The sequence below is a fragment of the Coregonus lavaretus genome (genome assembly GCF_964263955.1).
Source record: "Coregonus lavaretus genome assembly, chromosome: 23".
Lineage (NCBI taxonomy): Eukaryota > Metazoa > Chordata > Actinopteri > Salmoniformes > Salmonidae > Coregonus > Coregonus lavaretus.
The window spans coordinates 39189390-39206359 of NC_140010.1; positions in this window are offsets into that span (position 1 = coordinate 39189390).

Here is a 16970-nt window from a genome sequence, read left to right on the forward strand (position 1 = left end):
GATGTGTTTGCTTGATAGCTACTTGAATTGAGTGTTGGTGTGTGCTCTGTGTAGGGACCGCGGAGGTGCATTGTGTGTGTGTGTGTGTGTGTTTGAAGACTTTCTATGTTTGAGGGGAGTGGAGAGCTGGGAGAGTTCAAGGTGACTGTGGAGATGAGAGGGCCAGTTGTGGGAAGTATACTGCTGTAATCACACAGCCTTGGAGCTGTCACAACACTCCATGTGGTACAGGGAGCCATCACTGGAACGACAGAGGGGAGGAGATACAGTGTGGGAAAAAGTGTTTGATCCCCTGCTGATTTTGTACGTTTGCCCACTGACAAAGAAATGATCAGTCTATAATTTTAATGGTAGGTTTATTTGAAAAGTGAGAGACAGAATAACAACAAAAAAATCCAGAAATACGCATGTCAAAAATGTTATGAATTGATTTCCATTTTAAAATGAGGGAAATAAGTATTTGACCCCCTCTCAATCAGAAAGATTTCTGGCTCCCAGGTGTCTTTTATACAGGTAACGAGCTGAGATTAGGAGCACACTCTTAAAGGGGGTGCTCCTAATCTCAGTTTGTTACCTGTATAAAAGACACTTGTCCACAGAAGCAATCAATCAATCTGATTCCAAACTCTCCACCATGGCCAAGACCAAAGAGCTCTCCAAGGATGTCAGGGACAAGATTGTAGACCTACAGTTGGTGCGATTATTCGCAAATGGAAGAAACGCAAAAGAACTGTCAATCTCCCTCAGCCTGGGGCTCCATGCAAGATCTCACCTCGTGGAGATGCAATGATCATGAGAACGGTGAGGAATCAGCCCAGAACTACACGGGAGGATCTTGTCAATGATCTCAAGGCAGCTGGTACCATAGTCACCAAGAAAACAATTGGTAACACACTATGCCGTGAAGGACTGAAATCCTGCAGCGCCCGCAAGGTCCCCCTGGTCAAAAAAGCACATATACAGGCCCGTCTGAAGTTTGCCAATGAACATCTGAATGATTCAAAGGAGAACTGGGTGAAAGTGTTGTGGTCAGATGAGACCAAAATGGAGCTCTTTGGCATCAACTCAACTCGCCGTGTTTGGAGGAGGAGGAATGCTGCCTATGACCCCAAGAACACCATCCCCACCGTCAAACATGGAGGTGGAAACATTATGCTTTGGGGGTGTTTTTCTGCGAAGGGGACAGGACAACTTCACCGCATCAAAGGGACGATGGACGGGGCCATGTACCGTCAAATCTTGAGTGAGAACCTCCTTCCCTCAGCCAGGGCATTGAAAATGGGTTGTGGATGGGTATTCTAGCATGACAATGACCCAAAACACACGGCCAAGGCAACAAAGGAGTGGCTCAAGAAGAAGCACATTAAGGTCCTGGAGTGGCCTAGCCAGTCTCCAGACCTTAATCCCATAGAAAATCTGTGGAGGGAGCTGAAGGTTCGAGTTGCCAAACGTCAGCCTCGAAACCTTATTGAAAATATAAATACTTAAGGACTACTTAAGTAGTTGTTTGGGGTACCTGTACTTTACTTTACTATTTATATTTTTGACAACTTTTACTTCTATGATCTTAAAGAAAATAATGACATTTTTACTCCATGCATTTTCCCTGACACCCAAAAGTACTCGTTACATTTTGAATGCTTAACAGGACAGGAAAATTGTCTAATTCACACACTTATCAAGAGAACATCCCTGATCATCCCTACTGCCTCTGATCTGGCGGACTCACTAAACACATGCTTCGTTTGTAAATGATGTCTGAGTGTTGAAGTGTGCTCCTGGCTATCTGTAAATACATTTAAAAACAACAAGAAAATGGCGCTGTCTGGTTTGCTTCATATAAGGAATTTGAAACAATTTATACTTTTTACTTTTGATACTGAAGTATATTTTAGCAATTACATTTACTTTTCATACTTAAGTATATTTAAAACCAAATACTTTGACTTTTACTCAAGTAGTATTTTACTGGGTGACTTTCACTTTTACTAATAATATGCCATTTAGCAGACACTTTTATCCAAAGCGACTTACAGTCATGCGTGCATTTTCTTTTTTGTGTGTATGGGTGGTCCCGGGGATCGAACCCACTACCTTGGCGTTACAAGCGCCGTGCTCTACCAGCTGAGCTACAGAGGACCACAGTCATTTTCTATTAAGGCATCTTTACTTTTACTAAAGTATGACAATTGGGGACTTTTCCCCCTTTCGCCTCCCGCTGACCCCCGGGTGGCACCTTCAACACCTCACCTTTAGGACACTCACTGTGGCTGCTATCAATAGTCTAGTAGCTTCCTTACAGGCACTTTTAATGAGGACAATACCATTCTGGTAAGCAATTGATACTAGTATGTACTGTGTCCCTCGATCTAGAGTATTGATCAAATATGATTTGCTTTTATGGATGTTTTTTATTTTGTGATACTGTTTTTAATGTCTACTGTTTTTGTTTGCATGAGCTGTATTGAAACAAATTCCAATCAACTCTTGATATAGCAATTGCAAGAGGTCCTAATGTCAGTTGGTGTGAATGAATGTATTTTTTTCATGTCTTGTATATTTCCCATGGTTAATACTGTATCTGGTAATCACTATCTTCTAGTGAGAATTCACGTAACTGCTACTTTCCTACATACATTTGTAAGAATAAAGTTATAAATGAAATTATGCTCGTCTGACTTAACAAGTAATGCTATTGTTTGTATAACCATTTGAGTGCAAATTAAAAGTAACATTACATCCGTGTACATGTATCAACTGATGTACTTAAGGTGCAGGGTCAACTCAGTGGCGGCAGGTCAGGATGGTGAACCCACACCAGCTACAGCATTATTACACGCTTCCACTATACATTGTCTACATGCTTTAGTTTCAATGTAAGGGAATGTATTATGACCTAAAAACAAACTTGAGCCACCGGGAAGGAGACCCAAGTTAGAATGTACTGTAGAATACACAAGTCTGAACTGTTATCTTTTTGATTTGGTGTGATCTATCTTCAACAAAAAAATTAAACAAACACCTTTGATGTGCTGAATTAAAAGGACTACAGTTCCCAGAGTACACCTGTTGGTACTGGCTGCGTCATGTTGTTGTGTTAAATTGAAAATATCATTCAACTGTCTCCTGAGGTGCACATATAGAGCAAGTTAGAGCACAGTACTCTTAGTCCTGAATAACTTACTTGCATACACATTTTCTTCATGTTTCCAGTGGTTGTGTTGGTGCTTCGTGTCTGCAGATTTCCCCTCCCCCACTAGTCAAGGTCCAAGACCCTGCACACGCTGAGCTCCAGTTCTAGTGCGCATGTACTAATGGCCTCCTGAAACCAGACCTAGCAAGATGTCAGCCCCCATGAGTAGCTTTCGTTGAAAACAATGGTCGGCCATCTTGGAGGCTGTCTCTAGTTCTTATTATAGCTCAGTGTGATAGACCCACTACCGACCCACTACCATCTTGTAACAGGGGTGGGGGGGTGTTTGAAGTGATTCTGACCTATCGCAGGGGGCAACACTTAGGTGGGTGGAATCATCTGAAGGAGTGACCAATGAGACACTTCGCTTGCTGGATGACTGTTCTCTCTGCCTATCTGGTGACGCCGCGTTCAAAACAACCGAGAACTCTGTAAAAATGCGAGGTCAAATCAAGACGTCAGTGATCTTCAGGTAGGAAAGTCGAAGCTCTAGAAAGAGGCCCGAGTTCCCGAGTTGGATTTTTTTTTCTAAGCTCCCAGTTGTTTTGAACGCACTGAAGTCAGATTTCCGGGTTCCGAGCTCGCAGTTGTTTTGAACACTGCAAAAGTCCTGCTTCAGCACCTAGGGTCACATCTCAATCACACAATGTCACACAACTGACGTCTAATACAGTTTTTCTCAATTGTGTAAAATCAATTTTTGGATCTGTGTTGAAAATGTATCTATAACAGAACAGTACGTTTACAGAACTTCTGATCATTGTCTTGTCTTTAGTACCTGCCCACTGGGAACAGATGTCAGCCTAAAGAGCAAGCAATGCAGATGTAGAAGCACAGTGGCTAGAAAGGCAGGAACCTAGGAAGAAACCTAGAGAGGAACCAGGCTTTGAGGGGTGGCCAGTACTCTTTTGGCAGTGCCGGGTGGAGCTTATAAGAGTACATGGCCATTAAGGCCAGATCGTTCTTCAGGATGTTCAAACTTTCATAGATGACCAGCATGGTCAAATAATAATCACAGTGGTTATAGAGGGTGCAACAGGTCAGCACTTCTAGAGTCAATGTCAGTTGACTTTTCACAGCCTAGCATTCACAGGTCGAGAGAGGAACAGTCGGTCCGGGACAAGGTAGCACGTCCGGTGAACAGGCCAGGGTTCCATAGCCGCAGGCAGAACAGCAGAATATGGATCAGCAGCACGACCAAGTGGACTGGGGACTGGGACAGCCAGGAGTCATCAGGCCAGATAGTCCTGAGGCATGGTCCTAGGGCTCAGGTCCTCCGGGAGGGGAGATGGAGAGAATTAGAGGGAGCGTGCCTAAGATCACACAGGACACCAGATAAGACGGGTGAATTACACCAGATAGAACAGGCTGACCATAGCCCACCGGCACATAGGCTATTGCAGCATAGATGGGGACTGAGACGGGGGGTGCCGGGACACTGTGGCCCCGTCCAATTTAGGTTAGTATTCTGCAGTAACTACATCGTTAGTTTTCTCCTATCACAGCCATTCAACTCCGTAACTGTTTTAAAGTCACCATTGGCCTCATGGTGAAGTCTGAGCAGTTTCCTTCCTGTCCTCCGGCAACTGAGTTAGGAAGGACGCCTGTATCTTTGTAGTGACTGGGTGTATTGATACACCATCCAAAGTGTAATTAATAACTTCTTCATGCTCAAGGGGATATTCAATGTCTGCTTTTTTTACCCATCTACCAATAGGTGCCCTTCTTTGCGAGGCATTAGAAAACCTCCCTAGTCTTTGTGGTTGAATCTGTGTTTGAAATTCACTGCTCGACTGAGGGACTGAGGGACCATACAGATAATTGTGTGGGGTACAGAGATGAGGTAATCACTTAAAAAATCTTGTTAAACATTATTATTGCAAACAGAGTGAGTCCATGTAACTTATTATGTGAATTGTTAAGCACATTTTTACTCCTGAACTTATTTAGGCTTGCCATAACAAAGGGGTTGAATATTTATTGACTCAACCCATTTCAGCACAACATTTTAAATTAATTTGTATGGGGTATTGTGTGTAGGCCAGTGACACAAACATTTAATCGTTTTTAAATTCAGGTTGTAACACAACGAAATGTGGATGTAGTAAAGGGTGTGTGAATACTTTCTGAAGCACTGTAGGTCTCAAAAAGCAATGAATGAGAATTCCTGTCTCTTAGTAGTTTATCGGGCTGAAGTACAGTGCCTTCGGAAAGTATTCAGACCCCTTGACTTTTTCCACATTTTGTTAGGTTACAGCCTTATTCTAAAATTGATTTAAACTGTTTTTTCCTCTCATCAATCTACACATAATACCTCATAATGACAAAGCAAAAACAGGTTTTTAGAAATTTTTGCTAATTAATAAAATAAATAAAAAATGAAATACTACATTTACATAAGTACTCAGACCCTATATTCAATACTTTGTTGAAGCACCTTTGGCAGTGATTACAGCCTCATAATCTAGGGTATGACGTTACAAGCTTGGCACACCTGTATTTGGGGAGTTTCTCACATTCTTCTCTGCAGATCCTCTCAAGCTCTGTCAAGTTGGAAGTGGAGCGTTGCTGCACAGCTATTTTCACGTCTCTTCAGAGATGTTTGATCGGGTTCAAGTTCGGGCTCTGGCTGGGCCACTCAAGGACGTTCAGAGACTTGTCCTGAAGCCACTCCTGCGTTGTCTTGGCTGTGTGCTTAGGGTCGTTGTCCTGTTGGAAGGTGAGCCTTCAGCCCAGTCTGAGGTTCTGAGCGCTTGTTCCGTTCATCTTTGCCTCGATCCTGACTATTCTCCCAGTCCCTGCCGCTGAAAAACATCCCCACAGCATGATTCTGCCACCACCATGCTTCACCGTAGAGATGGTGCCAGGTTTCCTCCAGACGTGACGCTATGCATTCAGGCCAAAGAGTTCAATCTTGGTTTCATCAGACCAGAGAATCTTGTTTCTCATGGTCTGAGAGTCTTTAGGTGCCTTTTGGCAAACTCCAAGCAGGCTGTCATGTGCCTTTTACTGAGGAGTGGCTTCCGTCTGGCCACTCTACCATAAAGGCCTGATTGGTGGAGTGCTGCAGAGATGGTTGTCCTTCTGGAAGGTTCTCCCATCTCCACAGAGGAACTCTAGACCTCTGTCAGAGTGACCATCGGGTTCTTGGTCACCTCCCTGACCAAGGTAGAAACATCTCCTTTGCTATGAGCGCAATTGAGTGTTTTTTATTTTATAATAAATTAGCAAACATTTCTAAAAACCTCTTTTTACTTTGTCATTATGGGGTATTCTGTGTAGATTGCTGAGGAATTTTGTTTATTTAATCCATTTTAGAATAAGACTAATGTAACAGTGTAAAATGTCAAGGGGTCTGAATACTTTCCGAAGGCACTGTATGTCACAATGATCTCCTGTATTTAGATAATGTGAGATGTTTACGAGGAACATGTTATAGCATTACACCAGTGTAAATTGAGGGAATGCCTTGTGACAATAGTTGCCCTGCACGTTTACTTTTAGATTCCCAACCCACACAAAAATGTCTCTGGAGACACAAGGTAGATATACGTACTTAAACATACAGCTTGCAGAGACGCCAAACTAAACAGCTGAGTTAAGATGTTTAGTGTTTTTTTTATGGGGGTGGTCCTCTGTAGCTCAATTGGTAGAGCATGGCGCTTGTAACGCCAGGGTAGTGGGTTCGATCCCCGGGACCACCCATACGTAAAAATTTATGCACACATGACTGTAAGTCGCTTTGGATAAAAGCATCTGCTAAATGGCATTATATTATTATCAGCTTTAATATTGTAGCTAGATTATGGGTTCTATCAATGTAATTGTTTGCATCATTTCAAATCCCCCATATATATATATACTTTTTTATTTTTCCCTAAACCTAGCTCCCCTCCCCTAATTGGAGTAAACTACTGGACAAAAATACTTAGCCCTGCCAGTTTATACATACTATAAACAGTTGAAGTCGGAAGTTTACATACACTTAGGTCGGAGTCATTAAAACTCATTTTTCAACCACTCCACAAATTTCTTGTTGACAAACTATAGTTTTGGCAAGTCGGTTAGGACATCTACTTTGTGCATGACACAAGTAATTTTTCAAAAAATTGTTTACAGACAGATTATTTAACTTATAATTCACTGTATCACAATTCCAGTGGGTCAGAAGTTTACATACACTAAGTTGACTGTGCCTTTTAAACAGCTTGGAAAATTCCAGAAAATGATGTCATGGCTTTAGAAGCTTCTGATAGGCTAATTGACATCATTTGAGTCAATTGGAGGTGTACCTGTGGATGTATTTCAAGGCCTACCTTCAAACTCAGTGCCTCTTTGCTTGACATCATGGGAAAATGAAAATAAATCAGCCAAGACCTCAGAAAATAAATTGTAGACCTGGACAGGTCTGGTTCATCCTTGGGAGCAATTTCCAAACGCATAAAGGTACCACTTTCATCTGTACAAACAATAGTACGCAAGTATAAACATCATGGGACCACGCAGCCGTCAAACCGCTCAGGAAGGAGACGCGTTCTGTCTCCTAGAGATGAATGTACTTTGGTGCGAAAAGTGCAAATCAATCCCAGAACAACAGCAAAGGACCTTGTGAAGATGCTGGAGGAAACAGGTACACAAGTATCTATATCCACAGTAAAACGAGTCCTATATCGACATAACCTGAAAGGCCGCTCAGCAAGGAAGAAGCCACTGCTCTAAAACCGACATAAAAAAGCCAGACTACTGTTTGCAACTGCACATGGGGACAAAGATCGTACTTTTTGGAGAAAAGTCCTCTGGTCTGATGAAACAAAAATAGAGCTGTTTGGCCATAATGACCATCGTTATGTTTGGAGGAAAAAGGGGGTTGCTTGCAAGCCGAAGAACACCATCCCAACCGTGAAGCACGGGGGTGGGGGAAGCATCATGCTGTGGGGGTGCTTTGCTGCAGGAGGGACTGGTGCACTTCACAAAATAGATGGCATCATGAGGAAGGGAAATTAGGTGGATATATTGAAGCAACATCTCAAGACATCAGTCAGGAAGTTAAAGCTTGGTCGCAAATGGGTCTTCCAAATGGACAATGACCCCAAGCATACTTCCAAAGTTGTGGCAAAATGGCTTAAGGACAACAGAGTGGCCATCACAAAGCCCTGACCTCAATCCTATAGAACGTTTGTGGGCAGAACTGAAAAAGCGTGTGCGAGCAAGGAGGCCTACAAACTTGACTCTGTTACACCAGCTCTGTCAGGAGGAATGGGCCAAAATTCACCCAACTTATTGTGGGAAGCTTGTGGAAGGCTACCCGGAACGTTTGACCCAAATTAAAGAATTTAAAGGCAATGCTACCAAATACTAATTGAGTGTATGTAAACTGACCCACTGGGAATGTGATGAAATAAATAGAAGCTGAAATAAATCACTCTACTATTATTCTGACATTTCACATTCGTAAAATAAAGTGGTGATCCTAACTGACCTAACACAGGGAATTCTTACTAGGATTAAATGTCAGGAATTGTGAAAAATGTATTTGGCTAAGGTGTATGTAAACTTCCGACTTCAACTGTACATTCTACAGACAAGGTACACGGCCAGAACATGGTACATTAGTTATCTATTTTTATCCCACCCTTCAGCTACCCTTAACCCATCTCTAAAAAACATCCAGTCTTGACTTCTACTTGCCAAATATTGTTCAACTGTGCTGTGATGTTTCACAAAAGTTCTGAACCTTTGTATTCTCATAGTTTCCACAGATTCTAAATTAAAGATGAACGCCCTTTACTAAAGGTACTATTATATTATTGATCGACTGACCATGGCTTTTCAAGTCACCCAGCAGTGCTATTTGCAAAGATAGCTTTAAGTAAATGTTGTGATTTTTCAGCCATTCCTGAACCTGCGACCAAAATCAAGCTACATATGGGCAGTACCAAAACAAGTGATCTAATGATTCTGTCTCTACTCAGCAACATTTGCAGCGCTGGGATGGTTGTATCCCCCATATCCATAACATGTCTATTGGTTGCAAGAATTGTGTATAATCATTTAAATAGAAAAACAGCATTGTTCCATCCAGTTTGCTTTATTTTTATAATATATTACACTTGATCTTTCTTGAATAAGTTCCATTTCTTTTTGTTTTTCCTCTAACCTATTCTATGCCTCTGTTAGTTTTTATTGCTATCTGTCTGTACTGTTAATTCCTCTATTTCCTTTGTTAATATGGGCTATTTTGCCCCAAATACTTTTTGTGTTAAAGATGAGTATTGACTTGCATGACTTCTATGGAGGACTAAAAGTGCCACAATTAAATAAATAAATACACCATTAAATAATTACTTAAATGTGTCATTAATTAATTAAAATTAGAATTAAATACATAAATGTGTAATTAAATGTATCATTAATTAATTCAAATACCGATTCATTTTATGTAAAATACATATATAATTATTTCACTATTTACATTTACATTTCATGATCCTGCATTGCAGTGATTCATGAATTACTTAAAACTGTCAAACTGACCCATCAAAGTCAGTGGGCGGGGCTAACGCGAATCTAGTCTGATCCATTGATTTGGTCTGAAGTAGAGTAGGCCAACCTGGATAGAGACAATGGAGGATCTCCGTGAACTTTCCAGGGAGTTGGTTAGAGACATTTTAAACTTAGCAGAGGATGTAGAAGCAGGACCTGCTGACATTATCCGGAATTGATTTGTCTTGGCTTGATGCAGAGGGTAACCAATCAGGCGTTAGGTTCCGCCTACCAACTTTTGATGGGTCAGTTTGACAGTTTTAAGTAATTCAGGAAGCACTCCAACGCAGGACCATGAAATGTAAATGTAAATAGTGAAATTATTATATATGTATTTTACATAAAATGAATCGGTATTTGAATTAATTAATGACACATTTAATAACACATTTATGTATTTAATTCTAATTTTAATTAATTAATGACACATTTAAGTAATTATTTAATGGTGTATTTATTTATTTAATTGTGGCACTTTTAGTCCTCCATAGACTTCTAAACGCACATTTAAAAGTGTCCCATACAATAAGGGGGATCTGCTGTATCTATGTTATGTAGGAAAAAGTCAGTTATAAATTCTTCTGTCTTGGTTAAAAATAAGTTGTCATCCAGTAGGCTTTGATTACATTTCCAATAACCTCGCCCTCGTGGAAATGTGTATACCAATTACTTGATGTTACTTGATGTTCCCACCGCATTATGTCCCCTATCAACACTTTTTAAACTTTTGGTGCCAACAAGAATGACATAAGAAAGTAGCCAAGACGACTAGATTGATTGAGCCTTCGCCATGTACGCTACCAGTCAAAAATGTGGACACACCTACTCATTCAAGGGTTTTTCTTTATTTTTACTATTTTTTACATTGTAGAATACTAGTGAAGACATCAAAACTATGAAATAACACATGGAATCATGTAGTAAACAAAAAAGTGTTAAACAAATCAAAATATATTCTATATGAGATTCTTCAAATAGCCACCCTTTGCCTTGATGAAAGCTTTGCACACTCTTGGCATTCTCTCAACCAGCTTCACCTGGAATGCTTTTTTCAACAGTCTTGAAGGAGTTCCCACCTATGCTGAGCACTTGTTGGCTGCTTTTCCTTCACTCTGCAGTCCGACTCATCCCAAATCATCTCAATTGGGTTGAAATCTGGGAATTGTGGAGGCCAGGTCATCTGATGCAGCACTCCATCACTCTCCTTCTTGGTCAAATAGCCCTTACACAGCCTGGAGGTATGTTGGGTCATTGTCCTGTTGAAAAACAAATGATAGTCCCACTAAGCCCAAACCAGTTGGTGTGGCATATCGCTGCAGAATGCTGTGGTAGCCATGCTGGTTAAGTGTGCCTTGAATTCTAAATTAATCACAGACGGTGTCACCAGCAAAGCAACCCCACACAGTAGCCTAAGAAAAGTTCCTGAATAACGCGCTGATCATCCACATACCTGACGATAACTGACAACTGCAAGCAGACTGGTGGTACCATAGGTCCCAGAGTGGTTGGACAATTTTCACCCCCTGGGGCCTGGAGTTTTTCCTTATCTGTTAACCTAACCAGGTAAACTCTGGAACCTATAAGGTGTGACAGTGATTAATCAGTTGTAAAAAGGTTTTATAAGGGCTATGATGGGACCAGTGTTTCCTAATCAGGTCACATGGTTTTAAAAAACTCCTGGCCCTGGGGGGGATGAAACCCTGTCAAACTGCGGCAACCTTATACTTGTACATATGAATTATATTTAGACTAGATTAGGAGGGGATTTCCTCTACCCAGACACAGAGACAACAACTGATAGACAATAGACTTCACAGGGCTGAGCTTGCTTTATGCATGTTTGCATCATGCATGCCTATGCAACTTTAGGCTTTATAAAAAATTTTACTCACATCTGTCATCACTTATGTTGCTTGATTAATTCTAGTTAATAATTTTTGATTGAAAACGTATAGGCAGCCTAGCCAACCCAATTTTGAATATAAACCAAATTTGATCACTTTCATATCTCCTGACACACAAATGGACTATAAATACGTAACTTTACCAATTAGTTTACCCTGACCAAATGGACAGGCACATAGGCTGTATGCATCTGCTCTTATTAGCAGCATACAGTTGATCAGAATGAAACCGTCTCGTCTTCATCCCATACAGCACGTCAGATTTCTAATGTTTAGGTGTAGCCTAGGCTGCTGCAAAATTTATGGAATTAGTTTTTGCTTGTCCGGAGTGATTATGTGTTATCATCTTTGCTAAATTAGTACTGGAGGAAAGTGGAAAGCCTACTTGAGCGCGCACAAAAAAAAATATGCTCCGTCAACCTCTCTTTTTAATCTAACTTTAAATGGATGAGGCAAATGAAAGCGATCAAATAATTCTGAATTTATTTCGACATCCCAGAAAACACAGTCGAAAGTTCCATATGTTCAGCATGTAAAGCATCGTAATGTGCAAGCTCCTTGTAGTTGTCCTTGTTAGCGGAACTTTCCCTCTTGTCATGTCCTCTAAAAGCCAATTCTTGCATGCACCAAAACGCAGTGGTGTTGATAAGCAGTTTGAGAACATCCCTGTTTCTTCTTACTTTCTCGTTGTGTTGCGCAGTTTGAATACGCAGACCATAGTCATGATCGATGCAGCTTTTTCCCAGAAGCTTGAATCAGTGTTCTCAATTTAGCGACTTTGTCGCTATATTTAGTAAGTATTCAGACCCCTCTAGCGACACATTTTCAAAAAATCGACTAGCGACAAATCTAGTGACTTTTTCTGGTGTTATTGGAGACTTTTGGAGACTCTGATGTGAAAGCACGTATCGTTCTTACTCTTCTCAACGAGCAGCGGGTACTGACGTGGGCCCCACCCCCCTGGGCCCCACCCCCCTGGGCCCCACCCCCATCCCAAAGCACTCATAGACGGCCCAGTCCTCGCGCAGCAGTCCCTCCCAGCTGCAGTCAGAGCAAGAGATGTTCACCCCTCCTGCAAATGAATCGCGCATGCAGGAAGCATATATGTAAATATAAAATGTTATTTGTCTAAAATAAATCACTGCACAAAAATAAATCTCCTCCACTGTGTGTGTGCCTCTCTGTGACATAAGCTAAACATCTAGCTGGCTAGCTCATCATGTCTCAGTCTAAACTGTACACTCAAAAATACAGAAAGGAGTGGGAATCAAACCCTGAATTCAAAGGCTGGTTGAAGCCGTTTATTGGAGATGATACACGGGCATACTGCCTGTATTGTAAAGCTGATTTCTACGCCAAACTTAGTGATGTAAAAAAAACACATGACAACTCAAAAAAATACTCAAAAGGCAAAGCCTTATAACAGTTCCACCCAAAACAAGCTGCCATTTATGGTTTAAAAATTTGAAAAATTGGCTAATGCCACCATTAGCTATCGCTGAACACTGTTCCATGCTGGCATGTGATCACATTGGAGAAGCATGTAGAGCTGCTTTCTCAGACTCCACTGCTCCTACCCACTTCAAATTGCACAGGACAAACTGCACAGAAATGATTAATGGTGTTCTAGCACCATACTTTCTGAAAAAGTTGGTCGCAGATGTGGGTGACCAGCGTTTCAGCCTCTTCCTCGATGAGTTCACGGATGTAAGTGTTTCTAAGTACCCGGGGGTTGTGATAAGGTACTTTAGTGACACCAAGCAGACAATTGTATCAATATTTCTGGGGCTTGTTGAGTTGGAGGGAGTAGATGCCAAATCTATAGCCCGTGCTGTTGTGGCTTTCCTCGAAGTGTACTCCTGGGGATATGGACTGACAATGCCTCTGTTATGACGGGGATTAACAATGGGGTCCATAAAGTGCTGAAGGAGAAGTACGGCCTCAAAGATATGGTTCTTATTCGCTGTGTGTGCCACTCTGCAGCTTGTTGTAAGTCATGCTTCCAATGACACCATCCCCCGAAGTGTGGAGTACTTGGTACGAGAGACTTATAACTGGTTGTCAGTGTCTCCAAAGCGCAGGGAGGCCTACAAGGCCATATATGAGACCATCAACTGTGGGGAGAAACCTTTACAGATAACCAAGGTGTGCCACACGTTGGCTCGCCATTGAACCCGCGGTTTCACGCATTTTGGACCAGTGGGAGGAGCTTAGGCTGCATTTCACAGTCACCAAGTCCAGTGAACACTGCTACATGGCTGAGGTTTTATACTCCATGTACAGTGATCCTCAAAACAAATTGTATCAGACTTTTTAAAGTCAGTGCTGGGTGAGGTACAGTTGGCCATCAAGGCTTTTGAGGGAGAGCAAGTAGATCCTCTTAAGCTACTTGACAGCTTGGTTAGCCTGATCAAGTCTGAGCAGCAGGGTGCTGAATCCACTGGCAAATGTTGATGTACTCAAAGGGCCAATAGATGGATACATCAGGCCCAAACCGTACCTTGGTTACCTTTTTGAGTCAAAGGCAGCTGAGCTCCACCTTGCGCTTGAGGATGAAAACAATGTCTGAAAGCGGTGTGTAGCCTTCACCATCTCCCTCACTAATGAGTTGAGGGTGAGACTGCCGGACAACATTGACGCATTGCAGTACATGTCAGTTTTCAATGTGGAGGAAACTCTAAAGCACAAGAAGAGCCCTGGAGAAATAGAAAAAATAACCAAGCTCCTTGGCTACTCCCCTGCAGAGATAGACAAGATTGTCCAGCAATGGCGTGCCATCCATCTTAGTAAATGGAATGAGATAAAAAACACACTGGGCTTCTGGAGTGAGATTTGGAAGTTCAGGGATGCAGCTGATATCAACCCGTTTCAAGAACTTGCCATGGCTGCTGTGTCTGTGTTGTCCTTGCCACACTCGAATGCTGAAGTTGAGAGAGTATTCAGCCAGATGAGTGTGGTAAAAAGCAAACTTTGAAATCTGATGTCCTTACAGACCCTTAACTCCATCCTGTACATTCGATATGGCTGAAGCTGTCTGGTGAGGCTTGCAATGAGCACCAGCTGCCTGATAATGTTTTGCAGCTTTTTGGCACATCAGCTGCTTACTCATTTGTCAGCTCCCTCAGTTGCTGAACCTGCCATAGAGAGCCATGGCCCACTCTTTCTGTGAGCCAGCACAGCCTGTGTGTGTGTGGAGGGGGGTTATTTTTACCTGATCGAACATCTCTGGAGAGACCTGAAAATAGCTGTGCAGCACTGCTCCCCATCCAACCTGACACAGCCTGAGAGCATCTGCAGAGAAGAATGGGAGAAACTCCCCAAATACAGGTGTTCCAAGCTTGTAGCGTCATACCCAAGAAGACTCGAGGCTGTAATCGCTGCCAAAGGTGCTTCAACAAAGTACTGAGTAAAGGGTCTGAATACTTATGTAAATGTAATATTTCGGTTTTATATTTTTTATAAATTAGCAAACATTTCTAAAATCCTGTTTTTGCTTTGGCATTATGGGTAAGATTGATGAGGGGAAAAAAACTATTTAATACATTTTAGAATAAGGCTGCAACCTAACAAAATGTGGAAAAAGTCAAGGGGTCTGAATAGTTCCCGAAGGCACTGTATGCATCCAAAGGTGAGTGCGGTTTATAACATACAGTAGAATTTAACAGGTGAACAGACAATTGATCTTTTGCATTGAAGTGTGTTGGCTACCACTATAAGTAAGTAGGCCTACTGTAGTTTTCATAATTATCCTTCAATTCGCAAGAGGCTGAATGTATCTCACCGGAGAAATCATCCTAGCGAGTGAAACAGTGCCCCTCTGTCGCTGTATGTGTAGGCCATCTATCTGATGCTGTCTGGTCAAAAATAGTATTACATTGTTGCCGCCCGTAGCATTGAATGCAAGGGAAGCCAGCGAGCATTTTGCCTCCCTTGATAAAAAATATAACAAATAATAGCCAGTCATTTTGAGCTCAACAGTGAATGGTCCTGGCACACCAAAAAAAAGTGTCAAGGGAAGCCAGTTTGGATTTGACTTCACTCCTATCACATCTTTGACAGAAATACGTAATTGCCAGAAACAACTTGAACTGTTGCATCTCGTTGTGGTGTTGTCCTCCGGTGGCTAGCTAACTAGCTAAAATCAGCCCTTTCCTAAATTAGCCATGGATGGAGATAGGGATTTGGACTTAATTCTCCGTACTGGCCAATGATTATAACAGCGATTCTGATCCAACCATGAACTCATACATTGTGCCCCTGGACTGAGAGGATGGAAGTTCAATATGTAGCTAGATGTAAGTTCTAATGTTAACTAGCTAACGTTGTCCATGAAAGGAAGTTAGGCTAGTGAGCAAGCATTTTAGCCAGGTAGCCTAGAACAACAAAAAAATAAGTGTCAGACCGTTTCATCAACATGAAAGGAGGATGGCACTGGCGTTTCTCTACAGTTAGGGTGAGTCAACATCTTTTTTCGACTTGCACGAATGCACACACACACACACACACACACACACACACGTCTTTTAGTTGTCACTGTATTATACTAAGCATAGGTGATTTGATGATGTTGAAATGGTGCTGGAATAGTGGAGGCAGCTCCTTTTTCTTGTGACTTGCGGTAACTCTCTGTGGTTCTAAATCAATAGTTGTTTAGTAGTCCGAAAATGTCGTAAAAATTAACTTGCTTGACCATGCTGTAGGTCATGTAACTGTTTAACATGCAATATGCTTTGTGGACTTCACCAGACAGAGGTTGCTCTCCGGTTTTGTGACAAAACAAAGGTGTGGTTGAATTTATTCTGCCACTGTGTCTTTTTATTGTCTTGGCCTTAGGCCAATATACAGTGGGGAGAACAAGTATTTGATACACTGCCGATTTTGCAGGTTTTCCTACTTACAAAGCATTCCAAACACGGCGAGTGGAGTTTAGACCAAAAAGCTATTTTTGTCTCATCAGACCACATGACCTTCTCCCATTCCTCCTCTGGATCATCCAGATGGTCATTGGCAAACTTCAGATGGGCCTGGACATGCGCTGGCTTGAGCAGGGGGACCTTGCGTGTGCTGCAGGATTTTAATCCATGACGGCATAGTGTGTTACTAATGGTTTTCTTTGAGACTGTGGTCCCAGCTCTCTTCAGGTCATTGACCAGGTCCTGCCGTGTAGTTCTGGGCTGATCCCTCACCTTCCTCATGATCATTGATGCACCACGAGGTGAGATCTTGCATGGAGTCCCAGACCGAGGGTGATTGACCGTCATCTTGAACTTCTTCCATTTTCTAATAATTGCGCCAACAGTTGTTGCCTTCTCACCAAGCTGCTTGCCTAT